The sequence below is a fragment of the Microcebus murinus genome, chromosome 16 (genome assembly GCF_040939455.1).
Source record: "Microcebus murinus isolate Inina chromosome 16, M.murinus_Inina_mat1.0, whole genome shotgun sequence".
Lineage (NCBI taxonomy): Eukaryota > Metazoa > Chordata > Mammalia > Primates > Cheirogaleidae > Microcebus > Microcebus murinus.
Genome location: NC_134119.1, coordinates 70,177,139 through 70,185,651, shown reverse-complemented (window position 1 = coordinate 70,185,651; position 8,513 = coordinate 70,177,139). Strand labels below are relative to the sequence as shown.

At 38.1% G+C, this 8,513-nt stretch overlaps 1 long non-coding RNA gene across 1 annotated transcript in view; it reads left to right on the top strand.

Moving 5' to 3' along the window:
* Window positions 1–8,408, top strand: part of LOC142861119 (uncharacterized) — a 41,712-nt gene extending 33,304 nt beyond the window's left edge. Inside the window, exons 5-6 of the long non-coding RNA XR_012912494.1 lie at window positions 3,335–3,383; window positions 7,994–8,408. This is a non-coding gene — a long non-coding RNA (uncharacterized LOC142861119). The remainder of the gene's footprint in view (window positions 1–3,334; window positions 3,384–7,993) is intronic.
* The last annotated feature ends 105 nt before the right edge of the window (window positions 8,409–8,513 follow it).

Below are 8,513 nucleotides of genomic sequence, written 5' to 3'. Positions count from 1 at the left end.
AAGGCCATGTGAGTGCACAGCAGGATGGAAGCCATCTGCAGGTCAAGATCAGAAGCTGCCAGCACTTAACTTCCCAGGCTCCAGAACTGTGAGAAATTAAGTTTGTTGTTTAAGTGGCCCACTCTATGGTATTTTGTTAGGTATTTTGTTATTGCAGCCCCAGCTGACCAAGACACATCACATATATTGGTCCATCACAGATCACCCAAAAATTGTCACCCTTCACACACAATCATTCAAGGCCACACAATCACATCTAGACTCCAGCTTTTGTGGATCCAATTTCCCTCAGACTTCATAGACTCCATAATGAAAGTAAGTCTAGCTGTGAAGATGCTTTCCTTAAGGAATTGCAGATGGCATCTTAGTGTTTGTAACATTTTGTAGTTGATTATTTATTTGAGTTAGATAAAAATGATATTAATACTCTCATTTTGGCTCTGACATACAAAGATCTTGGGAGCCTTCACTCCCATACTCACAACAAGAATCATTCAACAAACTGAAAATCAACAACTTTTCTTAGATCCATCAGAGAACTGAAGACACAAAGGAAACTGCCACCCTGAAATTTAGAGACAGGCGAATACACAAATACATAAAATAACAGCCAATATTAGCTTACCTGAAGCAGAAGCCACTGAAAACAAATTGGTAGACACTTTTAATTGATAGTTTTGATGAATTGCTGGAGGCGAGGTGTGGACTAACTTGTGAGTTAAAACCTCCTAGGGACCTCATCTTAGATGGACACTCTCATTCTCATGAACTCTCTGGTAATCTCATCATGTTCTCACAATGAAGAATGGAGGAAAAGTCTCCTGATTGGGGAAGGAGGAAGGGAATAGTAACTAGAGCATTCTCTATAACAAATGCCTGCACTCCGGGGAAAGTTACTTACTCTAGAGTCTTATTGGACCTGGCGAGAGGCAATTGGCCAGCTCTAGCCCCTCCAGATCCTTCCTGTCTCAGTAAGAGCAGGATGAAAAAAGGCTAAGAAGCACTTCTGAAGATCACAGCCCAAGGACTCAAGCCCGCTAGAAACATAAGATTTAATCATAAGATTACAGAATCTCCTCTTCCCCACTACTTCACTACCACACTGAGGGGACTCTGGCGTAACAACTTCTTCAGCCACAAGGCAGACTCTATTAGGAGCTCCTACGCAAACCCAAACACGGAGAAGGAAAAAATCAAAGAAACTAGAGGAAACTGAAGTCTCCAGCACCTACAGCTATGGCAAACATTAAACGCAGCCCAGCTTCTAGCCAGGATAATGTAAAACATCACACCAAAAGCCAATTTCCTTCAGTATATACTATCTAGTACATCATGTGCAGCTTTCAACAAAAAGTTACAAGTCATTCTAAAGGCTGAGAAAAATACAGCCTGAAGAAAAAAAGTAAACATCAAAATTAGACTCAGATATGACAAAGTTTTTGGAATTATCAGACCAGGAATGTAAAATAACTATAATTAATATGTTAAGATCCCTAATGGAAAAAGTAGACAAGCAAGAACAGATGGGTAATGTATGCAGAGAGATGTAAACTGTAAGAATCAAAAGGAAATGAATGACATTGAAAACACCATAATGGAAATGAAGATTGCCTTTGAAGGGCTCATCAGTAGAGTGGACATGCTGAGAAATCAATGACTTAGATTGAAGATATGTTAATAGTAATTTCCCAAACTGAAATAAAAAGAGAAAAAATTAGAACAGAATATCCAAAAACTGTGGGACAATTACAAAAGGTGAAGCATGTATATAATCAAAGTACCAGAAGGAAAAGAAAAAGAAGGGAGAGGAAATGTTTGAGGTAATGATGACTGAGAATTTTCTAAAGTTAATGACACCAAACCACAGATCCAAAAAGCTCAGAGAACAATGAGCAGGATAAATTCCGATACATACATATGCATACACAAACACACACACACATGCACACACATATCTAGACATATTCTAACTACACAAAATAAAAGACAGAGGTAAAATTTTGAAGGAAGCTAGAGGGAGGAAAAATACCTTACTCTTACTCATAGAGGGACAACGATAAGAATCGCATCAGACTACTCATTAGAAACCACACAAGCAATTGGTACCGATCAGTTTCGAAAGGAGGGAGGGAGGAGGGAGGGAGAAAAGAAAGCAGGAGAGAGGGAGAGATGGCGAGAGTGAGAAAGAGAAACAATCAAGAAGAGAGTAAAATATTGCAAGTGTTGAAAGGAGAAAAAAAGCCACTGACATAGAATTCTATATCCAGAAAAATTATCTTTCAAAAGTAAAGTAGACATACTTTATTGGTCAAATAAAAATGAAAAGGATTTGCCACCAGTACACCTGCCTTACCAAAAAAAAAAAAAAAAAAAAAGTCAAAAGAAGTTCTTTGGAAGCAAAGAAAATGATATCAGTAAGAAATTCAGATATACATAAAGGAAGAGTGTCAGAGAAGGCATAAATTAAGGTGAAGCAAATCTTTGATTATTTTTAATTGATCTAATAGGTAACTGTTCAAAGTAATAATAGCAACAATATATTGATGCTTGTAGCCTGTAGATAAGTAAAGTGGATGACAGCAATATTATAGGTAATAGGAGGGAGAAATTGGGAATACTCTTTATTTTTTTTATTTTTTTTTTTTTTTGAGACAGAGTCTCACTTTGTTGTCCAGGCTAGAGTGAGTGCCGTGGCGTCAGCCTAGCTCACAGCAACCTCAAACTCCTGGGCTCGAGCGATCCTCCTGCCTCAGCCTCCCGAGTAGCTGGGACTACAGGCATGCGCCACCATGCCCGGCTAATTTTTTATATATATATCAGTTGGCCAATTAATTTCTTTCTATTTATAGTAGAGACGGGGTCTCGCTCTTGCTCAGGCTGGTTTTGAACTCCTGACCTTGAGCAATCCGCCCGCCTCGGCCTCCCAAGAGCTAGGATTACAGGCGTGAGCCACAGCGCCCGGCCAGGAATACTCTTTATTATAGGGTACCTGCAATGCCTGTAAATCAATATAGTGTTATTTGAAAGTGGACTTAGGTTAGTGGTAAATACTGCAGACTTTAAAGAACCCAATAAAAGTTAAATAAAAGTGTAACTGATGCATTAAGAGGAGAAAATTGAATAACATGAAATTCCCAATTAAAACCAGAGAAGGCAGAAGAGTTGGAAACAAAACAATATGGATTATGTAAACAGATCATTATTCAGGCAACCTTCCCCTCTTATAGGTTCTAATTTGGTTTTATGAGTAGATGTTCATATTATCTGCCAGTAATGCTAGTAATATCTATTTTCTTGCTATCATTAAATCTCATAATTGGTTTTTTCTCCTTAGAGCATGACCAGGACCTCCAGTACTATGTTCAACAGAAGCAGCATTTAATGTAATTATGTATATGGTTGGATTTAAGTTCATCATTTTGCTATTTTTTTTACCACCTGTTTTTAGTTTCTTTATTACTCCTTTCTGACTTCTTTTGGTTAGCTAAATATTTTTTATAATTCCATCTTAATTAATTTATTGATCTTTTAGCTATGACTGTTTGCAGTTAGTATGTTTGACATTTATATCACATTAATATATTTTAGTGGTTGCTGAAGGAATTACAATATACATCCTTAATTTTTCAATGTACTTGAAATTAACATTTTACCCCTTCACCTGAAACAGAAGAATGTTGCAACCACATAGCTCTCCCTATGCCCCATCACTTATGGTATGGTTGATAGATATGTCCATGTCACCTATATACACTGTAATCCCCACAATCCCACAATACACTGCTATCATTCTATGAATAATCATGTTTTAAACAGTGTTAAAAACTGAAAGAATAAATGTTAACTTTTTATATTAACCTACATATTTACCAATTCTGGTCCTCTTCATTTCTTCCTAAAGATCCAAATTATCATCTAATATTTACATCAAGTCGGAGGAAATTCCTTTTAGCATTTGTTGTCATGTAGCTTTGTTAGCAACAAATCCATAGTTTTTGTGTTATCTGAAAATGTCTTTATCTTGCCTTCATTTCTGAAGGATATTTTTTCTGGCTGTAGAATTCTACATTGAAAGGTTCTCCCAATGCTCCACTCACCCAGCACTTAAAGTGTCATTCCATTGTCCTCTGTTTCTGATTATAAAAAGCCAGCTATCTTTAAAATTGTGTAATGCATAATTTTTCTTTGGCCACTTTCAAGGTGTTCTTTTCATCTCTGGGTTTCAGCAGATTCATAATTAAGTGCCCAGGTGTGGTTTTCTTTGTATTTATCCTGCTTGTGACTTTATGACATTCTTGAATGTGGAATATGTAATTTTCACAAAATTTGGGAAATTTCCAGACATTATTCAAACAGTTTTTCTATTCCACGCCTTTTCCCCTCCTTTTGTAACTCTAATTATATTAATATGTGTGTTATACGTTTTGACATTATCACAAATCACTGAAGCACTGTTGAGTCCTTTCAATTTCTTTCAATTCTGCTTCATATTAAATAATTTCTATTTATGTATAATTAACTTAATTGACCCCTCTGCTGCCTATAATTTCCTGTTAAACCTCTACAATTAGTTTTTACTTTCAAATATTGTATTTTTCAGTTTTTGAGTTTCCATTTCCAAACTGATTTACTCATTTGTTGCAATTCCCATCTGTTCACCCATTAACAACACATTTTCCTTTATCTCATCCAGAATAATTATATAGGAACGTTAACATTCTTGTTTGCCAATGCAAATATTTGAATTATCTCAGGATTGATATTGGTTGCTTTTTCTCTTGAATATGGCTTATGTGTTTGTTTGTTTGTTTGTTTTTTTGGCTTATGTTTTCTTATTTTTATATATCTAATAATTTTTACTGTATGAATAATACCCTGTGGAGATTCTGTTGTGTTCCTGTGAAGAGTGCTGACTTTTGGTTTGTTTTAGCAGACAGTTCATTTGGTTGAACTCAACCTCCAAACTCTGTCTCCCTGAGGCAGGTAGTGCTAAAGCTTTTGTAGGGATGCCTGGAATCTGTCCAGTACAGAGAAGGGATTTCCCAGAAATGTTGTACCTTAAATGCTGATGAAGGCTTAAAGAACAGTGAGAAAAACCATGTTAAAAACTGGAAGAAGTGGGATTCTTGTTATGTAGTGGCAGAAATTTTAGCAAGTCCATGATCAGCAGTTAATATGGGAAGAATGATTGGGTGATCTAGCTAAGGAGATTTGGAAGCCATGTGTTAAATGTGCTGTTGTTGTTGTTGTTTTCTTGCTGCTTATAGAAACATGCAAGAGAAGAGACATAAAGTGAGGAAAGGACTGTTAACAGAGAACCAAGACATAGGGTTTTGAAAATTCTCAGCCTGTGTAGATGGCAACTACTAAAATCTAGAAATGGCTTCTGAGCAAAGATAAAATCCCGGATAGTTCCAGGAATACTGGTCTAAAAAATAAGCTAAGGGCATGACTATAAAATGTTCTGTTAGAACCTCAGAAAGATCTAAGCCAGTATGTCAGGGTTCTATTTAATCACACAAAATCTCTGTAAAGAAACTTAGGGGGGACACTCATAGATGCTCTTATTCAAATAATTAGGCCTCCAAGAAGTTTATCTCAGAGATTTGCGGCTGTGGCTTTTGTCCAGTGGAGTGAACCCCAATGAGCCCGCAAAGTTTTCAAAAGAATTGGTTCAGTAGAAACCCTGCCAACTTAGAGTGAAAGGGACAGGGACAGTATGAAATGAAGAGAGGCCACTTCATTCCCAAAATTCTGATGTCAGTAAGCAAGCTTAGAAAACTATTGAGCTCCAAACACATTTCATGAAAAAAGGATAACTCAGAGGGCAGAACCAACAGTTCAGATGGTGAAAAATTATTTCCAGGCTTTGAGACCTAATCAAGGAATTTCCAAATATTTGTCTGGCTAGGTTTCAGAATTGCTATGGATCAGTAATTCTACTATGTTTGTTGGTGGGGCAGATAACTTGTTCTTTATTTCCAAAGTTCTGCAAATCAGGAACTGTACTTAAGAAACTATACCTCATGAGCCTTGTAAGCACCTGGTTCTATTGTAGATGACAGGAGTTTTGACTGTGAGCTGATGCTGTAACGAGTGAGACTCTGGGAAGGGCCTTGGAAGGGGATGAGTGAATTTTGAAAGTGGAAGGGACATGATTTACTGGTAGGGCAGAGGGAAGACTATAGTAGGGGGTCCAAGATGACTCCCAAAGTTTTCTGCCTCCAGTTCTTCACACTCTTTTGTAATCCCCTCCCCTTGAAAGTGGGCTGGACCTAGTGACTCCTAGTTAACTAAATACAAAGATGAGGGGATATCATTTCTAATATTAGGTTATAAAAATACTTCATCTTCCATCTTGGGTACTGTAAAGTTGGTGATGGCGGAAAGAAGGTGAGAGACAGAGAAATATGGAAAGCAACATGGCTTTGTTGAACACTCCCGGGCAAGGTTCTCAGGTCCCAAAAGAATGAGGCCAGGGAAGTCATGCCCATTTTAAAGGGGTACAGGCTTTTATACTGCCTGAGGCGGGTCGGGGACTTTTGATGGGAAGGGCTGGGGATTTTCACTGTGACCTTTGGCAGTTATTGAGAACCAGGAGGGGCTAGTGGTATTTGCAGAATCCAGGAACTGAAACTTGGGTACAGACTCCAGGGACCAAAACCTTTCTTATCTGGGTGAACACTCAGGTGTGGTTATCCTTTAACTTAGCTGGGCCTAGCAGTTATTTTTGTGGGTCTTGTGGGCTTCTCCTTTTTACTTTAGGGAGGGGAGGGGGTGCCTGCCACCAGCCTTACAGGTACCTTTTCCTGCTCACTCACTTTCAAGGAAGGCACTTCCCATGTTGTGGGCTGGCCTACAGAGAAGCCCACATGGAAAGGAACTGATGTATACAGTCAAAAGCCAGTGAGGAATCAATACCTGCCAATAGTTGCAAGCATTTGGAAGCTGTTTCTCCTCTAATAGTGTTCAGATAACTGTGGCACTGGACAACAACTAGACTGCAGCCTTGTGAGAGACCCTAAGCCAGAGGCACCTAGCTAAGCTATACCTGCATTCCTTATCCACAGAAATTGTTAGATCATGAACATCTGTCTGTTTTCAGCCACTAAGCTTTGGGGTAATTTGTTAGACAACAGTAGAAAACTCACACACCATCATAGCTCTTACTCTACATCTCAGTGAGTTAAAACAGAAATTCCAACATTAGTCAAGGATACTATACTGATTATAATTTCAGTAGCTACTATTACAATTAAAATTCAAATATATCATTACCTTAACACAATAGAAGTTTATTTCTCACTCACATAATAATCCATTGCTGGTGTTCCTGGGTGACCAGGGGCTTTCCTCTAAATAGTGGTTTAGGGACACAGAGTTCTTCCATCTTTCAACTTTGCTATTCCATATGATTAAGATTCTTTTTTTTAGCTAGACAGCACATCCTGTTCTTAATAACCAATCCCTGATATATCTTTTCTATTCGTAGCACATTGAAGAACATTGATTTGATAGACAGAGCTGGAAGGGTGCCCGGGAAGACACACCCCAGAATTGGTCTCAGACAATAGAAAAGGAAGCACAAACTTTTGGTGGTCATCTAGTCACATCATAGACATCATTAACACAAACATGCCCAGGACCTGGGACAATAACCACAGTATGTGCTTGTGGTCTTGTTGGACCTGCTACATTTATAAAAGAATTCCTTCATAAGCCCTCACTCTGCATAAAAGCAAATCTTTAAGCAAGTCCAGTGGAAATGTTCAGTGATTTTAATGACAGTCATTCAAGAGCACCCAGATCCCTTGCCATAGATTTAAATCACTGTAAGGCTTAGGTGGATGCCATGCCATTGAGTTTTTAAAATTAAAACCTTAGTATACTTTCAACCCTGGGTATCAATTATTAAGTACCCTGGAGATATGAGAAATCAGAACATTCTTGGAGTTCTGAGGTTTGTTATGACCTTTTCCCTTTCTTTTCACAGTTAACTATTGCCCTGTAATCAAGCTACTACATATGCCAAATGTAGTTTCTACAGAAATCAGACATCTTTTCCAAATGCAGTCACTCTCATGAGAAGTCCCAGGACCTAAAGGAGAAGACACAGAGACATTTCTAAAGATGCTCATGCTTCTTTCATGTCAGAGGAACACGGAAGGGCTGCTGGAAACTTGCAGAACATGACTGAGGGAAATGGACATACAGAATCCAATCCAGAATGATAAACTCCTGCATTCTTCCAAGTCCTTGTATATTATGCAATGTAATTTCTAACCTTCAAAACATTTCCAAAAATGTTCCCTAGATTTTTGATAATATAACTAGTGAAGGACATTAAATTTTTCTGGGTGAGATTAATGTCCTTCCTAAGTTTCTATATTTCAAGCTGCAAGTCATTTTATTTTATTTTTTGAGACAGAGTCTCGCTTTGTTGCCCAGGCTAGAGTGAGTGCCATGGCGTCAGCCTAGCTCACAGCAACCTCAGACTCCTGGGCTCAAGCAAT